The sequence below is a fragment of the Hibiscus syriacus genome, unplaced genomic scaffold (assembly GCF_006381635.1).
Source record: "Hibiscus syriacus cultivar Baekdansim isolate YM2019G1 unplaced genomic scaffold, ASM638163v2 tig00111504_pilon, whole genome shotgun sequence".
Lineage (NCBI taxonomy): Eukaryota > Viridiplantae > Streptophyta > Magnoliopsida > Malvales > Malvaceae > Hibiscus > Hibiscus syriacus.
This window is the reverse complement of record NW_024063107.1, coordinates 211,714-229,125: the sequence shown is the minus strand read 5'-3', so window position 1 is coordinate 229,125 and position 17,412 is coordinate 211,714. Positions and strand designations below refer to the sequence as shown.

At 38.7% G+C, this 17,412-nt stretch overlaps 2 pseudogenes; both read right to left on the bottom strand.

The window, feature by feature from the left end:
- Positions 1-7,223: 7,223 nt before the first annotated feature.
- Positions 7,224-10,362, bottom strand: LOC120164089 (annotated as a pseudogene).
- A 4,463-nt stretch (positions 10,363-14,825) lies between these two features.
- On the bottom strand, positions 14,826-17,380 carry LOC120163995 (annotated as a pseudogene).
- Between the last annotated feature and the right edge of the window lie 32 nt (positions 17,381-17,412).

Sequence of the window (17,412 nt, the reverse complement as noted above, 5' to 3'; positions counted from 1 at the left end):
TTATATTCAACTTTTTAATTACTTTTTATATTTAAAATTTATGACCACCCTTACCAATAAAATAAATAATAACCTAAAATTCAAGAATAAATTTTTTTTTTTGATAGGAATAGATGGCCTCATTAAAAACCTCCCTCTTAGAGGTCCTTTACCATATGGTAAGAACCAACTAGCGGAAGGAGGAAAAGAGTGCCAGACTTTATTGATTGCAAAAGAATTACATAAGACTTAAAAACAGTCTTACAAGATACATAAAACTTAAACACACTGCTAAAAATCATAACTACTGAACACCACAACTCGCTAAAACAACAAATCCCATCACCCAATCCCCTCCTTTGCTAACTTATCAGCCTCGCAATTACAGCACCTCGGAATCCACCTCACAATAATCTCGTGCACATACATTGTATAAGCTATCTCCTTAACTAGATTAGTAAGAAAAGTAGGGACAGTTGCTTGATCTTTCAACCATTCCACTGCTAGTTTACAATCAGATTCCACAATTAACCTTCCCTTTTGTGCCCATTCTGAAGAAACAAATAAATCTATTCCTTTCTTGATTGCTTTCAACTCTGCTACGATGATAGGAGTAGGACCAACATTTTCTGAAAAAGAAATCAGCTTTGTCCGATTCCAGTCTCTGAGAATACCCCCAATTCCAGCAATTCTCCCAGCAGTACAAACAGCTCCATCCACATTCATTTTATAAAAGTCAGTTGGAGGTGGACTCCAACTAACCACCGGCCTGTTCAAATCTTTTATAATTGAGCAAGTGTCTGCCAATGAAGGATCACCAATTAACGAATCCACCTGAATAGAGCTTTTTGGATACTTTGCTAAGAACCATTTCGCTAACCTTAACCGAACTGTGAAAAACAAAGTAAATCTGTCCAGTTTACCTCCATTAAAGATGATATAATTTCTAAATTTCCATAGAGACCATAGGATTGCCGCTGGAATGAACTTCCACATGTCAGAATAAAGCTTCAAATATGTCCAAGAGCTAAGGAGGGAGGGAGGATCAGAGGGTAAAACACATGAAATACCCCAAAAGCCGATAATTTTATTCCACAATTCCCACGAAACTTGACAAGAAATAAAAAGATGTTGAACAGATTCTTCACAAAGATTGCAAAGAGGACATAAAATATCATCCCCTAAGGGAACCCCCGGTTTCTTCAACTCCACTCTCACCGGTAATTTTTTATAGGATACTTGCCAAAGGAAAGCTTCATCTCTTGGATGAACTAAACCCATCCAAACATATTTGTTCCATAAAAATGAATTGTCATTAGAATAGGGAAAAGACTTCCTACAAGCTTTAACCGAAAATAACTCCTCCCCCACTCCATCCCATAGCAAACAATCCTCCAAAGATTCGGTTAATTTAATGTCTTTGAGTCTATCCAATAACTCCACCAACTGAACCACCTCCCAATCACAGAGATTCCTCCTCGTTCTAATATTCCACTCCCATCTATTCGAATTGAAGCTCCCAAAATCAGCAACCTTGCCCCCTTGGATTGGAGAAAGAGCAAAAATCCTAGGGAAGAGCATTTTCAAAGGAACATCCCCTAACCAAGAATCATTCCAAAATGAGATCTATTTGCCATTCCCTACTTGTAACTTCGCATGGGCTCTAAGGCAACCTCCAACAACATCATCTTTGGTGAAGTTATTAACAATTCCCTTACAAATCCAAGAGTCCTTATGGGAGAGGACTTTGGTAATATCCATGGAATAGCAACTAACATCATGTTTGGTGCATATGAACCGCTTCCACAATGAACTTTTTCCATTAGCAAACTTCCACACCCACTTTCCCAACAAGGCTCGGTTAGAATATTTCAAGTCGGCAACTCCCAAACCTCCACAACTCGAAGGATTGCAAATCTTATCCCAACTGACCCAATGCATTTTCTTCTTCTCGGCCCCATCACCCCATAAAAAAGCCGCCATCAAAGAATTTAACTTCTTGCAAATAGTAGGAGGCATCTTGAAAAGTGATAGAAAGAAGACATGTAAAGATGACAAAACCGACTTAATAAGCACCAATCTACCTGCCAATGACAAGGAAGAGGCTTTCCACCCCGCTAGTTTCTTGTGGAAATTATCAAGAACCGGCTCCCACAATTTCTCACAATTTCTTTTTGCCCCTAACGGAAGTCCCAAGTAGACGGTCGGAAATGAACCTACAGTGCATCCAATAGCCGCAACCCAATCTCCCATGATATCATCCTCCACATTGATGCCAAAAAGTTTGCTTTTAGCTAAATTAAGATGAAGTCCCGTCATTAAGCTATAAATCCTCAAAACTCGTCTCACATTCTTTATCTGAGTAATGGAAGCTCCACAGAAAATAATAAGGTCATATGCGAACTGAAGATGTGACAAAGTGAAATTATTTTGGTTTTTGCCAAACGCAAACCCTTGAAATAGGCCAATTTCCACAGCTTTGGATAACATCATGTGAAGGAGTTCACCAACCACGTTAAACAAAAGAGGAGAAAGGCTACATCCTTGTCTCAAGCCTTTAGCTATTGGGAACTCCTCTGTAGGCGACCCATTGACTAAAACCGAGATTGAGGCAGTGGAAATACACTGTGAAATCCAAGAACACCACCTTTCACCGAAGCCCATGAGATTCAAAAGCCTTAGAAGAATTTGCCAGTCAACTGTGTCGTATGCTCTGCTGAAATCGACTTTAAAAACAACTCCTCTAAGCCCTTGTTTCCTCCAAAAATCAATGTCTTCATTTGCTAAACAAGCACAATCCAACAATTGTCTCCCCGGAATAAAAGCAAACTGAGTTGGGCTTACAATATCATTAACACATGATGAAAACCTCTTAGACAGAACTTTTGACAGAATCTTATATAGGCTGCCCACAAGGCTGATAGGTCTGTAGTCTTCAATACACTATGGATTACCTTTTTTAGGAATCAAGGTAATAAATGCATGATTTACCCTATGAACCCATTCCTTTCCTTTGTAAAAATCAGAAAAAAACTCCATGATCTGGGCCTTCAGTTTCAGCCAGAATTTCTTATAAAAACCCATGGTAAAACCATCCGGGCCAGGAGCTTTAGAACTTTCAGAAGAAGCAATTGCTTGCCAAACTTCATGCTCTGAAAATTCTGCCTCAAGACAATCTCTTTGAACTGATGTCAATTGTTTAAAATCAAAATTAAAGCCTGCAACTTCCAGAGTTGATTTGTCATTATATGCCTTCTTAAAAAAATTGAAAACAGTTGCTTTTATCCGATCTGGATCTGAAATAACTTCCCCTTCAGACTTCAATGCATGAATGGAATTTATTTTGTTTCTCCTTAATGCAGTAAGGTGGAAGAACCTTGTATTTCTATCTACATCTTTAATCTATCTTGTTCTAGACTTCTGAAACCAGATCCTCTCTTCGATTCTCAACAGCCTCCATAACTCTCTTTTAAACTCAATCAGCTGATTCCACTCCCCTGAAGACAAAATTCCACCTTGAGATTTTCTGTCCAAAGCACTGATTTTAAATTCCAGCTGCGAGATGGATTCACCCAGTCCTCTGTGACAACTACCAGGCCAGATTTTGATTTTATTTTTTGCAGCCTGTAACAACCTGAATATACCCCCTCTATTCTTCTTCTTTTTCTCTACTGCCAGTGATTCTTCTACCAATTCATCCAAACCTTGTTCTTCTAAAAGAAAATTAAAGAACCTAAAGGGTTTAGGCCCCCAATTAATAGAAACATCCTCCAACAAAACTGGATTGTGATCTGAAATCGACTTCGGAAGAAGACTTTGAGTAACATTAGGAAAACTGTTAAGAAATCTGGCACAAATTAGGAACCGGTCCAGTCTCACCCAAGTTGAAGATTCTCTATTATTGCACCACGTGTAAGCACCTCCTGACAAAGGCAAATCAATGAGATTCGCTTGCTGCACAAAGGATCTAAGAATATCGATTGAATTCCAATTTTGTGATTTCCCTTGCTTTTCATCCGTATCAATATACGCATTGAAATATCCCCCAATACATACTGGTAAATTCTGAGAAATTACAAATTGCAGCAGCTCCCCATAAAACTCTTCCTTTTCTGATTCGATAGAAGGCCCATACACATTTATAAAAACACACTCCATTTGCCCATTCATCAATTTCCCCATTACTGCCAAAAACCTACTGTGAACCTGCTGGTGAAAGACTTGAACCACACTTTCATTCCACATGGTAATCAACCCCCCCGAAGATCCTTGAGCTGGAGACACCAGGACTCCCTTTAGTAAATTACCCCCTATCCTCTTAATAATCGACACATGTACTTGATCCAACTTTGATTCTTGAATGAATAGAAAAACTGGTTTCAACTTCCTTACTTGCCTTGCAACTGCTACAGATTTTTCTCTTCTTCCAAGGCCCCTTATGTTCCACGTTAATATACTTAAATTATTCATTAGAGATAATTAACACCCAAACAACAAAATACCAAAACTGCAGTCAGCACATCCTGACCACCAGTCAAGACTCCCTTACTACCTCTGCATGTTGTTCCAGACTTAATATTTTTTCAATGAAAACCTCCTTCTCTTCGTTAAAAGAAATCCCTAACATTTGACAAACATGCCAAGTAGCTAACGCTTCCTCCAACAACTTCGAAAAAGTGAGTGAAGTAGCTGTATAGATATTAACCCGGTCCATGACTTCAGAGATTAAATATCTTTTCTTCCTTCTAAATTCTTTACTTGACCCTGAAGTGGAAGAAGAAGCTACTGCCACATTTTCTGAGAATTGACTACGGACTAAAGGAGCCGAAGATGAATCTTGTAAATTGGCAGAACAGAAAATGACCTTGTCCTGTTCACCTCCACTGAAAATTGGAGACAGTTTCTGATAAATAGTGAGCTCAGCGGCATTCTTTTTCTGTATCAGAATACCCTCTGCACAAGTGACAACATCTTTCAAACCCGAGCACTGACATATACGTCTATTCCTTGTTCTTCTGTATACCCTTGCATAACAAGATTTACCTCTCCTACCATCGAGAACACTTCTTAAAGACAAACATTTAGAAACAGGAAATCCCAGCTTCCACTTCTTAGTACTCTTAACATTATTTTCACAGACTTCTTCCTGTGTCGGATTTCCTCCTTCTTGCTTTCCAGGGACATGAGGCTGAACTGCCTGAACACCCTCAGTAATGTCCTCAGATAAGATGTCTCTTTCATCTTCAAATGATTTAGGAGGAGATCGAACATTTGGATGAAATTATGTCCCGTCCCAATTTAATTTCACAGCAGGCCCAGCTGGAATTAATTTAGTAACTGGGGAATAAGACTCCCAATTAGAGTCTGAATGGGCTGAACTACTTTGATCCACCACCTTTCTCAGCCCAATACCCGCAAAATCCCTATTAGGACTTGAACAAAATTCAAAATTGTCTGACATCCCATTAATGTCGGATTGTGTGAGAGAGTCTTTTTCCAGATAATGTTTCCCACTACCCACCATCATCCCACTACCTTGACCTTTGTGAACGCACATGTCCCACTTTGACCCAACTCCTTCAGCTAATAGCCCCCTATCTTGACTATTCTGAAGCCATGTGTCTACCTTTGACCTAAATCCATCTGTTGGGACTTCCCTATTGTCTTCTTCCTTCTCTGTATTTCCACCATTGTCACTGCTGCTGCCATATGCAGAATTCTGCCTCATTGCACCAAAAGCTTCAGAAATAGATTTAGAGTTGGATCCCACATTAATTGTAACTTTAAACGATCTTCCATAAGATCCTACAATAACAGATTCTTGTACATCAAAAGGGCTTGCAACCCTTAACATCATTCTGGCCGAAGAGAGGTCATCCCTATTTCTTGTTTCCTCCATTATACTAACAACCTTTCCCCACTTACCTCCAAGCTTCTCCAGAAAAGGTACACTCCAGCTAAGAAGCGGTAAACCAACTAACTCGACCAAGCAATAGGCCAAAGGGACTCCATCTTCACTCAACAAAGGATCTACCCAATCAAACCAGCAGTGGAATTTCTCTCTAAGACTTGACCACGCCTTTACAAACTCTTCATTTGTATTGAACATAATAATACTGGCATTCCTAACATATCCCCACCTTACTATCTTAACCTGGAAACCCTCTTTTGCCAAAGCTCTCACCACCATATCAGGCTGAAAGGGATCTTTAATAACCCCTGTTAAGGAGTTTTTCACCCAGCAAAAATCTTCTGATGGGATGTGCATATCCCATACATTTCTCACTCCATTTGCTATATTCTGGCCACCCCTATTCTCCATTCGATGTTGATCCAAACTCCTACTGTTAGCCACACTCACAACCTCCTTGTACGTTCTGCCATCTCTCAGACTTGGTGATTTCTCCAAATCAGCCTGCTGTCTACCATTAGCCTCTCCATATGGCTTAAATCCTTCCAGCTGAGATCCTTTTACATCTGCTTCTCTTTTCCTGCCCCTCTTGTACTTTGCAACCCCCACTATGACTCTCTTCCCATCAATCAGCGTTCCGTTGACATTCTGAACTGCTATTCTGCAACCTTCCTCCTTTGCATATTGCACAAAAGCAAACGTGGATGACTTATAATTCGGTTTACTCATAAAACTTGGAATAAAGACCCTCATTATTCTTCCATAATGAATGAAAATCTATCTTAACTCACCTCTAGTAACTCTCATACTAAGATTTCCAACAAAAACAGTCCATTCCTCACCGGGAAATGAACGACCAAAAGCACTCGCTCTCCTTCTCTCTCTATTTTTCTCACTCATGTTTACATGCATATTTACCAACTTCAAATCCTTGGTTGGCCCTATTCCATCACAAGGAGTTTTCAGCAGCTTACTGTCAGCTCGTAAGTATAAATTCAAGATTAAATCAATATTAAAAACTTATTAAGTAAATATTAAGTTTTAAACCTTTCAAATAAAATTAAGGGTCAAACTCCTAAAAATGTAAGGTCACTCTAATAATGAATATTTACCCTAATCAATTAATCAGATAAATTTATTCCATTTTGATCATCTCAATTAATGAATGGATCGATTAGTCCAGTCCCAACAAAAGTAAAGTTTGAACAATTAAGGACAAACGCATGTTGTAATGACAAAAGTCTTCTATTCAAATGGCTACAACAGAATTAACATTAAGTCCACAAAATCATATTGATGTTACAATTGTTTCACATCAGAACATGACTCAATGAAGATTAAGAGCATCCTTTTACACCTACACAGAATAAGATATTAACCAAAAGCTGTTGTGTTTTTTAAACCACTGACCTGTCGAGCATCATGTAATGTACACATAATGTAGAAAAAAGAGGATACACCGTTAAACTTGATAATCTTGCTACTCAAAATCCTATTAGGAATAATAATGTGGTGGCAATGCTGCAGGATCAAGTTCCCAACATCCCCTTAGACTGCCGTTTCTCTCGTTGGTTAGCTGGAAACACGGAATCTGATGAGAAAACCGAAGCTGATTGACCCGAGGGATTTCGAGTGTGACATTCGTTCTTCCTTTTACTTGGGGCTTGAAAACAGAGTTGAAGCCGTCAACTTTGTCTAAAACGCATACCCTGAAGAGAAAATAATTATCCTCTAATACCTGCACTATGTCATATTCCCAGTTCTCCAAGTCGGAACATTTGATGTCGCGAGTCCAGTTGCGATACAAGGCCCAGATTTCCCCTCTTCTAGGTACGATGGTGTATTCGCCTTTCAAACCAGTAGGCTCGGCATTTAACAAATGGGAAAAGGAATCGGTGGAGGTGTAGGCCTGGGAGCTGTTTCTAATGTTAAATTTCCCGCAACAAGTTGGCATGTCCGGATCAGACCACTCGACTGTGTCCGATGGGACAGGGAAAAGCCATCTCACATATATTTTGAAAACCGGGTGGGAGTCGATTTTCTTGATCTCGCCATAGTACTTTGGCAAACCATCCTCATCACCATACAGTGCCCAGATCTGACCAATGCGGAATTTTTCCTTGGTTTTGTCAGCATCAAAACTGTAGAATTCTGATTCTGGAATTTCAAAGGATTTCGAAGTCGAAGCTGAAGGAACAGAATTATTTGATCCTACCATTGGCTTCCCCGTTTCTGAATCACTGGGACATGAACTACTAGGATCTCTGCCATTACCTTCCTCCTTCAAGTCTTTGGAAACAAAAATTTCTCCAGGTAAAGAAGCTGGATCGAGTTCAAACGATCCTTTCGGCACCCCTTGTCTCTCTTCACCAGTCAGCACAAAAGACGGCACCCTGTGTGAAAACCTGAATCGTTCACCGGGCGGGATTAGAAATGGATCCTTATTCATTGGAGCGAAGACACACACAAATCCTTTGACCTTAGTCAAGTAAGAAACCTGTATTCCTACACCTTCAGCATTCTCTGATAAGATCTCAACATATTCATAGTCATATTTCTGGGCACCAAGCTTCCATTTGATGTTCCAGTTCTTTAAAAAGGGCCCAAGTTTCTCCTTTTCTTGGAAATATCTTATAGGCATCTCTATATGCTCCTTTTTCCCAATATATCAAATGGGAAAACATACTATGCTCTTCAGTGTTTTCAGACGCCCCGTGTTTGAAGTTACCACAAGAAGCGGGTAAACCTTCACTGACCCATTGTATTTCATTCTCATCATCTGGATCTGGTTCTAGCCAAATTATCCTCAGTTTGAACCCAGACAAGAAAACTTTTCTGATCCGAGCATAGAATCTAGGCATGGCATCTAACGTATCATACAAAGCCCAAATCTGCCCAACTGAAAAACACTCTTCTTTCTTCTCTTTGTCATAGTCATTAAACTCAGGGTCGGGGAAATCAAAATGCTCGGGCTCTTTTGTTTCTTTCAAACTTGAATCTGACAGAGAACCATCAACAGCTGGTTTTGAATTTCCCTTGATACCATCAGCAGAAGCTTCCCAAGTATTCTTTCCATTGGGTAAGCCCGCCTCAAAACGTGTACCCTCTCTGTGGTCCGTTGCTTTCTTATCTTCTTTCCCTTGACTTTTGTGTACAGGCTTGTCTTCATCAGCCATTTCTTCAGTGGCAAAGTGCGATCCACTTCCCTTGGCCTTTTTTGCAGGATTAATTGTGTTCTCCTCGTCACTTAAATTTTCCTTATAAGAAACATGTTGCTTATGCCTCCCAGATCTCCGCACATTCTGCGGTACTTGAGAATCAACCTTCTTTCCAGACAAAACTTCATCATCGCCATTGATCACCACATCCTCATCTGACTCGATGCTACTTTCACTGTCACAACTTTCACTGGATTCAACAGTTTGTTTTCTTCCTCTTTTACCATTCGTTTTTTGTGTTTGGGCATCTGAAGTGCTAGCTGCCTTTGGAGTAAAAGCTGTAAAAACATTCTCAGTAGTGAACTTCCTTTGAGATCCTTGATCAACTCCGCGAGTACTCTGATTCTGGACAACTCCTTGTCGAGGAAAATTTGACTGATTCAAATTAGTTGCCTGTGGAACCGCGCCTGAGTCATAGGCAACAAAGTACTTGCTGCAATTTTGACAACAAAGAGATCTATTAAGTACGTCTGTATAATACTGGAACCTAACTGCACAGTACGGACACTTGGCCCAAAAAGTGCGCTGGCCATTGGAGAACCCTGCTTGAGTTGGTGGTTGTCGCTGTTGTTGAAAATTCAATCCAGAAAAGTTGGGGATATTATTCTGGGCAGCTGTGTATGGGTGCCAACTTGGATTCTGCGGAGGGTGAAATGCTGCTGCCGGAGCCGGTCTATTAACAGTCACTTTGCTCCTCATGTCATGTGCAGATCTTTTGCCCTGATCCAAAAGAGTCCGCTGAGCATCCCCAATCAACTTAAAAGCAGCTTCTGTTCCCGGAAACTTATTCTTATCTGGGTGAAGTTGGAGGGCGAATTTTCTATACTGCTTCTTTATAGTACCTTCATCAGCTGTCTGCTCCACCTTAAGTATGGCATACCAATCCTTCTCATTACCAAACACCGGCTTCTCAGCAGCACAATGCACATCACACACCATTATCATCTGAGAAATATTCTCCAGATCCCGGAAAAGTTGTTGGGCCTTGTTTGCAATTTTAAGAGCCCCAGAAAAATCCCGATTCTGCATCTTCTTCTCCGCAATGTTTTTGGCTCTGATGGCTTCTTCCCTGTTACAATCCATCACCAAAAAAGTCCAAACAGGAGCTGGCTGGATGTGCTTCAGACACACACAAAAAAGCTAATGATTGGTCCAGTAAACTAATTTAATTGAATTATAACAGAATCCGGTACTCTTCCTCCAAGACCTGTCAAAGATCAGACAAGAAACTCATCTCCCGCCTCCTCATGGTCCCTGCAGTAGTTTTATCATCATTAGAATGAGGGTAAAATACACCATTCCTTGCTGAACTTTACTCTCTCTACTATTTTACTCACTGTACTTTCAATTTTTCTAATTTACTCACCGAACTTTCGAATTACTCCTGTTTTGATCACTCTGAATTATTTTATTATTATTTTGTATGACATTTCATTTTTTATTATTATCTAATATAAAAATAATTTAAAATATAAAATAAAAATAAAAGGTGGTCGGACGCTACTGGCGACCTCTGTAGGTGATGGCGGTTCGGTCCCATATATGACAAAGCCGGGAATCCGAAGACATCAAAATCTTATCTATCATTATCAATATCACATTTAACATTCTTTGAGAAACAATGTACTTGCAGCATTCTTTGAAATGCATTGAAAAGATAATCCAGTGGAACATAAAATTAAGGGATCAAATTTTTAGATTAGAAGCTTCGGGAAAATTAGGAATGGTAGAAAAAATTGAAGTCTTCATAATTCTGCACTGAACAAACCATCCAACCAAATTTCCTGCCGGAATATATAACTAAATTTTCCGAAAATATCTTCGCAAATAAAGCCAAAATGATACCATGGACACACACACGTAAGAATAAGAACAATTCAGTGAAAACAATACAAAACCATTCATATCAACACGAGTTATAACGTATAGTTCTCCATTAACATTGTTTCTATAATGAGAGAAACCGAATAAATTCCCTCTTCCGTTCTAGCATTGAGACTAAAACCCTAGTTTGTAACAATTTCAAACCGGTAAAAACAATTAAACGTAAATAAAAACCTAAAACCCAAATTCTAACCCACAGAAATGAACTAACGTCTACGAAAACAAAAATATACCAAATCCATACGAGCATGAACAAACATGAACGACGAAGAAAACACACGCATTTCGGTGATGCAAAACCCAGAATGACGCAAGTCATCAAAAATTCAAGGAAAACCCCTAAAATTTGAAAGAACAATAAATTGAAGAAACAGAGAAATACAACTTGCCTGTTTCTGAAATTGCAGAAGAGAGGAGTGAATAATTCTCAACAACGTCCAAAAAAAGAAAGGTTTTAGGGATTTGAGGGACAGAAATCAGGGGGAGGAAGGAGTACGAAATTGGGGGAGCACACAAAGTATGTGGGGGTATGACTTAATTTCTCAATCGGAACTGTTTTTGTGATCCAATTCTGGACATGATTGTCATTTTGGACAACTTTAGGGGCATTTTTGGGGAATTAAATTACATAAATGCCCCTAAAATTTTATAAATTTATAATTCTACAATAAGGGTAAGTACCTGATGAATCGAGTCAAATTGAGTTGGATATTTTGTGCAAGTTGAATTGATGAGTTATTCTTATTACTCAAATTTTATTTGAAATTTGTTTGAGTCGATTCGAGTTTATGAGATTCGCGTTAATTCAAGTTGTTCGAGTTTATATTTAAATTTATGGTAAACTACACAAATGTTCCTCTAATTATAAGGTATTGCTTTGTTGAGTCCCCTAATAATTGAAAGTTACAGCATAGTCTTTTTTTACTATAAGATGTTGCTTTGTTGAATGTCTCGACTATTGAAAATTATAAAATGTTCACTCGACTATTCATATGTTCCAAACTCATCATTTTATGTTAAAAAGTTCATGATCGTTTAAAGCAAGACATTAACATATTGATTGAGATATGATAAATCCTGATCTCATAACTATTTGAATTATATAATCATTTGAGATTCTGAGATTATATTTTATCAATCTCAATTAGCATGTTAACGGCCAGCACAGAGGGTCATCAATTTTTAGCGGGAAATGATAAGTTTGGAATATATAAATAGTCGGGTAACCATTTTGTAACTTTTATTAATCGGGAGACTCAACAAAGTAGTGACATATAGTCAATGAATTATTTTGTAAATTTTAATAATTAGAGGAGTAAACAAAGTAATATTGATCCCATAGTCATGAGACCATTTATGTGTTTTTTTCCTTAAATTTAATTATAAATATTTATAATATTGTTGTACTAATTAAATTAATTTCAATTTAAATCGATTTCTATATTTATACGATGTACTAATTGTTAAAAATTTTAAGTTATTTTAATAATATTTTATAACTCTTACTTTGTTTAATTTTGACTTAATGACTGCTTTTGTCATTGTGATGGACGTAATTTATCATTTCCGTTCCTATTATATTTTAAACCTTAAATCTCAAGCCTAAACTCGAAACCCAAATCTTAAACCTCAAGCCTTAAATCCCGACTTAAAATCCTAAACAATAGTAAATATTTTAAACATTGATACAATTAAACAACTTCCAGGATTAAATAGATACAAAAATATCATAGGAAAGAAAATGAGAAATTAGATATGCTAAAAGGAAAAAAATAATCCTTAAACCTATTTTTTTTATCGTCGAGTCAAACTTTGTTAATCTCTATCCTAGATAGGACTTATCTACGAGTCTGATCACACTCGAATTTTTAATCTCTTACAATGCTAATTCGAGCATGTTGAGCATAAATTATCTATAATTAATTATTAATATATAATTTATTCACCGATTAGTTCAGATAAAATATATTATAATAGCTCAGAAACCATCCTTACAACTTAATTCATTTCATTCATAATATATATATATATATATATTATTTGAAAAATAACGATAAAAAAACCAAACATTAAGTCAATAATACAATCTCACTATTGACAGTTAAACACAAGAACAAATACAGGAATAAAACCAAAAAAAAACGGCTAATGCTGGACAAAACTGATGTTATAATCAATTTGCAAAACTCTTAATTTATAAAACTGCTGTTATAATCAATTTATATCAACAATTGCCTTTTCAGCTCAGTTGGTAGAGCGCAAGACTCTTAACCTCGTGGTTATGAGATCGAGTCTCACGGTAAGCAATTCATAATTGGAGGTCTTCCACGTAAACCACTCTCAACTTGGCGTTGGGGGCAGCCTAGTATCATACTTTCCCCTTTCCTCATTACATATGGGAATAGGGTTAGCTAATTTTTATTAATTTATATCAACACAACCTTCACGCTAAAGTCCGACTTTTGAGCTGGTTTCTCTATGAATTTACGAAACTAGCAATGCTTTAGTATCCGGTTAAATATCGGCTTCGAGCCTCTTTTTTCATTGCCATTGATGACCTTTTGTTCGAGGCATAGTATAAAATAGCGGTTGCAGCATCTGTCGCGGTTGCGGATGCTACGGACATTACGTAACGTGTTGCGGCTGTCGCGGGCGTGATTTCTTCCTCAAAAATTACAATATTTCTAAAATATTTTATCGCGTTGCGTTAATACTGCATCGCGGTGACCTTCAAAATCGTTACGATGCGGCCGTTACACTGCGTTGCGGCCGCAATTTAATACCATGGTTCGGTGGGTGATCCGGGAACGAAGCACCTTCCGCCGAATACAGGCCGCATGAAGGCGTCATCGAATTTCCTCCAATAATAGTGCACGGTGTGGGAAGGAGTGGTCAGGAGCATTCTTAAGCTGCTTGGTCGGATTATGTTTCGGTTTCCTTGATCGGCCTCGGATTCTTGCCCGTTGTCGGGAAGTAGCACGATGAATGATTTAGGAGTAGATGGTTCATATGAAACTCATACCAGCTGTTTGAAACCAAATTTCTTATACGGAACTTTCTTCGTCAAGTTGGATATGAAGGACAAAGGGAAAACAAAGGCTGCTTTTCCGAGAAGAATCGATCCCAACAGAATCGAACTCACTCCAATCGATTTTTCGAGGCTGATATAAAAAAAAGATTTCGGCAACAAATGACAGCGTGGCAAAAGCATGTCCTTATCTCTATCTCTACTCTAAAGATAAAACAGTAATTCATCTCCAGTATTATCTCTACATTACCATCAACTCTATTTTATTCACAAAATTTAACTATTATAATATTGATTTTGTAAATAACAAATGAAAAATAACAAAAGGAAAAGAAAAAGAAAATAACAAAAGAAAGTAAAAAAAATAACAAAAACAAAAAATCAAATATATATATATATATATATATATATAATATGTAGTGCAATTACACTGCAACGCCAGTTGTAGTGTGTAACTGTAGTTGTCGTCACAATCCAGCATTAAAGTGACGATGGGTTGGAGTTGAAATTTATCTCCAAAGTGGAGATTGCAGCCACTCCAACGATGCGTTGGAGTTGGTCTAACAACTAGACCGAAAATTTAAATTGCAATCACGTTTTCGATTACGTAGCATATCGTAGTCGTACAATAACAATTTTACAAGACACTTTTATTGCTGGCCGCTATTCCGATACCCTTAGTTTTGCTCAACAAATAAGCCTCTCGGCTCTCGGACGCAAAAATATTACGTCCAAACTGTTAAGTCTTAAATTTGAGTAAATAAAACCATGGACAAATACGTATAAATTAGGGTATAAACTATACTTACACGAGAGCTGGTGAATGGTTGAACTTGGCTTGAAGTGGGAGTCTAACTCCAGGCAAGCCCGGCACCGGAACCACCTCGGTTTGCTTGCTAGTAACCATGACCTCCACAGAACTTAGAGCCGCCGCAAATACTATGATCCGAAGAGCAACATCGACGACCGAATAGTCAAAAGTGAACTTAGCCGGCGCCGTGTCTGCTGCCGCTTCTGCTGGGGCGGCTTCGGACTTCGGTGCCGAGTCCGAGACTACAGCGGGTTTATCAGCGGATGCCTTTTATCGAACCTATGACCTCAAAACGGAACCAAGAAGTTGGTAGCTGTCCATTTGGGTAACCTTCGAACCATGAGTTTCTGTATTAATTGATAAAAGGGTAAAGTTTTATAGGGTACTACTTTATTAAGTTGGTTTGAGTATTAAAAAGTTATAAAATGGTCCTCTAGAATGTTGTTTGTTTAAGTCATTTGACTATTAAAAGTTACAAGATGATCATCCGACTATTCATTATGTTCTAAACTCGTCTTTTTCTGTTAAATTGACAACTATTTAAGTTGGACGTCAACATAAAGACTGAAATATGATAATTTTTTGAGCTAGGATACAATTGGATAACGATGAGTATTCAAGTGTCTCATTTTCATAAATAATGTGTAATTATTAATTCTCATTAATTATACAATTCTCTTTTTATAATGATTAGTTCTTCTTGTAACTATTATTTCCATTGAAACTAATACTGCAATAAAGGATGCGGTTATCTTCAAGGGCCTATTTTCAGTTTACGACCCTTTTACGATGATACGAATATCGGTTCCCTACCATGATTCCTCTTCCTGTAACTCGGAGAATTTCCGAGAGGAAGGCGAGCCATGTTCACGTTCATCCGGGCCGTCGATTCCGTCTCCCGTACTCCTTCATTCAGCCTCGAGTCTCAGTGGACCACCTCGGTCGCTTTGATTGCCGGATGAATCCAGGTCATAAGTTTGTGAGGCTAAATATGTGAGGGCCGTCACGACTTCACCTATTGGAGGCCTTGCAGCAGCAGCTTCCTGCAAACACATCGCTGCAACTGCGAGAGGCTGGTATAATCCCCGCATCGGATAACGACCTTGCAGTAGTGGATCAGCCATTTTTGGAAACTTCCTTCGATCTTCAAGAAGCGGCCGCGCCTACAACCCCGATTTTCACGACAATAAGAAATTGTTTCAAGTTCAAAACAGTAATAAACAGAACAAAACAGTCGAACTTCGGAACATTTCGGATGTTTGGAACCCTGCGGGTTAGAAGAGAAAAGATACTTACCCATGCAACAAGATTCTGTTCTCCTGGAGCGCGCATATTATCAATGGCTTTGCGCCCCGTTATAAGCTCGAGAAAGACCACTCCGAAACTATAGACATCGGAGTTTAGACTGAGCTGTCCCGTCATTGCGTATTCTGGAGCACAATAACCATAAGTTCCCACCACACGTGTGGACACGTGCGTTTTTTCACCGGGACCCAGTTTCACCATCCCAAAATCCGATAACTTAGGGTGATAGCCCTCGTCAAGAAGGATGTTGGATGGTTTTAAGTTCCTGTATAAAACAGGAGGATTTGCCTTGTTGTGCAAGTATTCCAATCCCACGGCTGCACCAGCTGCAATCTTCATTCTCGTATTCCAGTCCAGAGGTTCCTTGTCCGGTGGAAGATCTGACAACAAATATAAAACACGGTAACTCATCACGGTCCGTTTATTGGCATAGCCGAAAGACGGAAAAGGAAACAATAATTCACGCAATCACACCGACGTTGACATGCTATACAATTCACTTTCAGGAGTACTTCAAATTGACAGTGCAAGTATCATGAACCCCGAAAAACCCATCCTTACCGTGTAAATGCGCCTCCAATGACCCTAACGGCATAAACTCGAAGACAAGGAGCCGTTGGTCGCCATCGGCGCAATAACCAATTAAGTTCACAAGGTTTGGGTGGTGTAAGAGGCCAAGCATGAGAACTTCAACGAGAAATTCTCTGTTTCCCCGAAGGCCATCTCTATCAAACTTTTTGACAGCAACTACCTGCAAACATAGAACAATTACCAAAGATTGCAATTGTACACAATGAACATATTTAACGTCACTCGGATCCCGAGTTTATGGGACAAATCTTTCTTGCTTTGCTCTTTCACAACGTTCCCGCCATCATTACGAGTCCCTCCTTGTTTGATGAATCAAAACAAGGAAAACACCCACCCATGATCAAATATCAGAAGAAACCCAGAATTCAAAACCCAAACTTCAAAGAAAATTCTTCAAAAAAGTTACTTCAAACAATCTTCACTTCCACACTTTTCCCAGGAAACTCATCTATAAATTTCCTCGTAAAGACCATCTAAACTTCCTATATAAGACAAAAGACCGAGACCCCCCAAGTCGCCGGTCAACGAATTGATAAAAACCTAAATCACTGGTAAACCAAAAATTTTGGAAGCTCCTCCCACTCCCTGTATAGTTTGTCCTTGCATGCCATCCCCACTACATGATATGTCTTGCATTTCCTTTGTTCAGCCATGCTTGAATTGTAGTTAACGTGTCACATCTTTT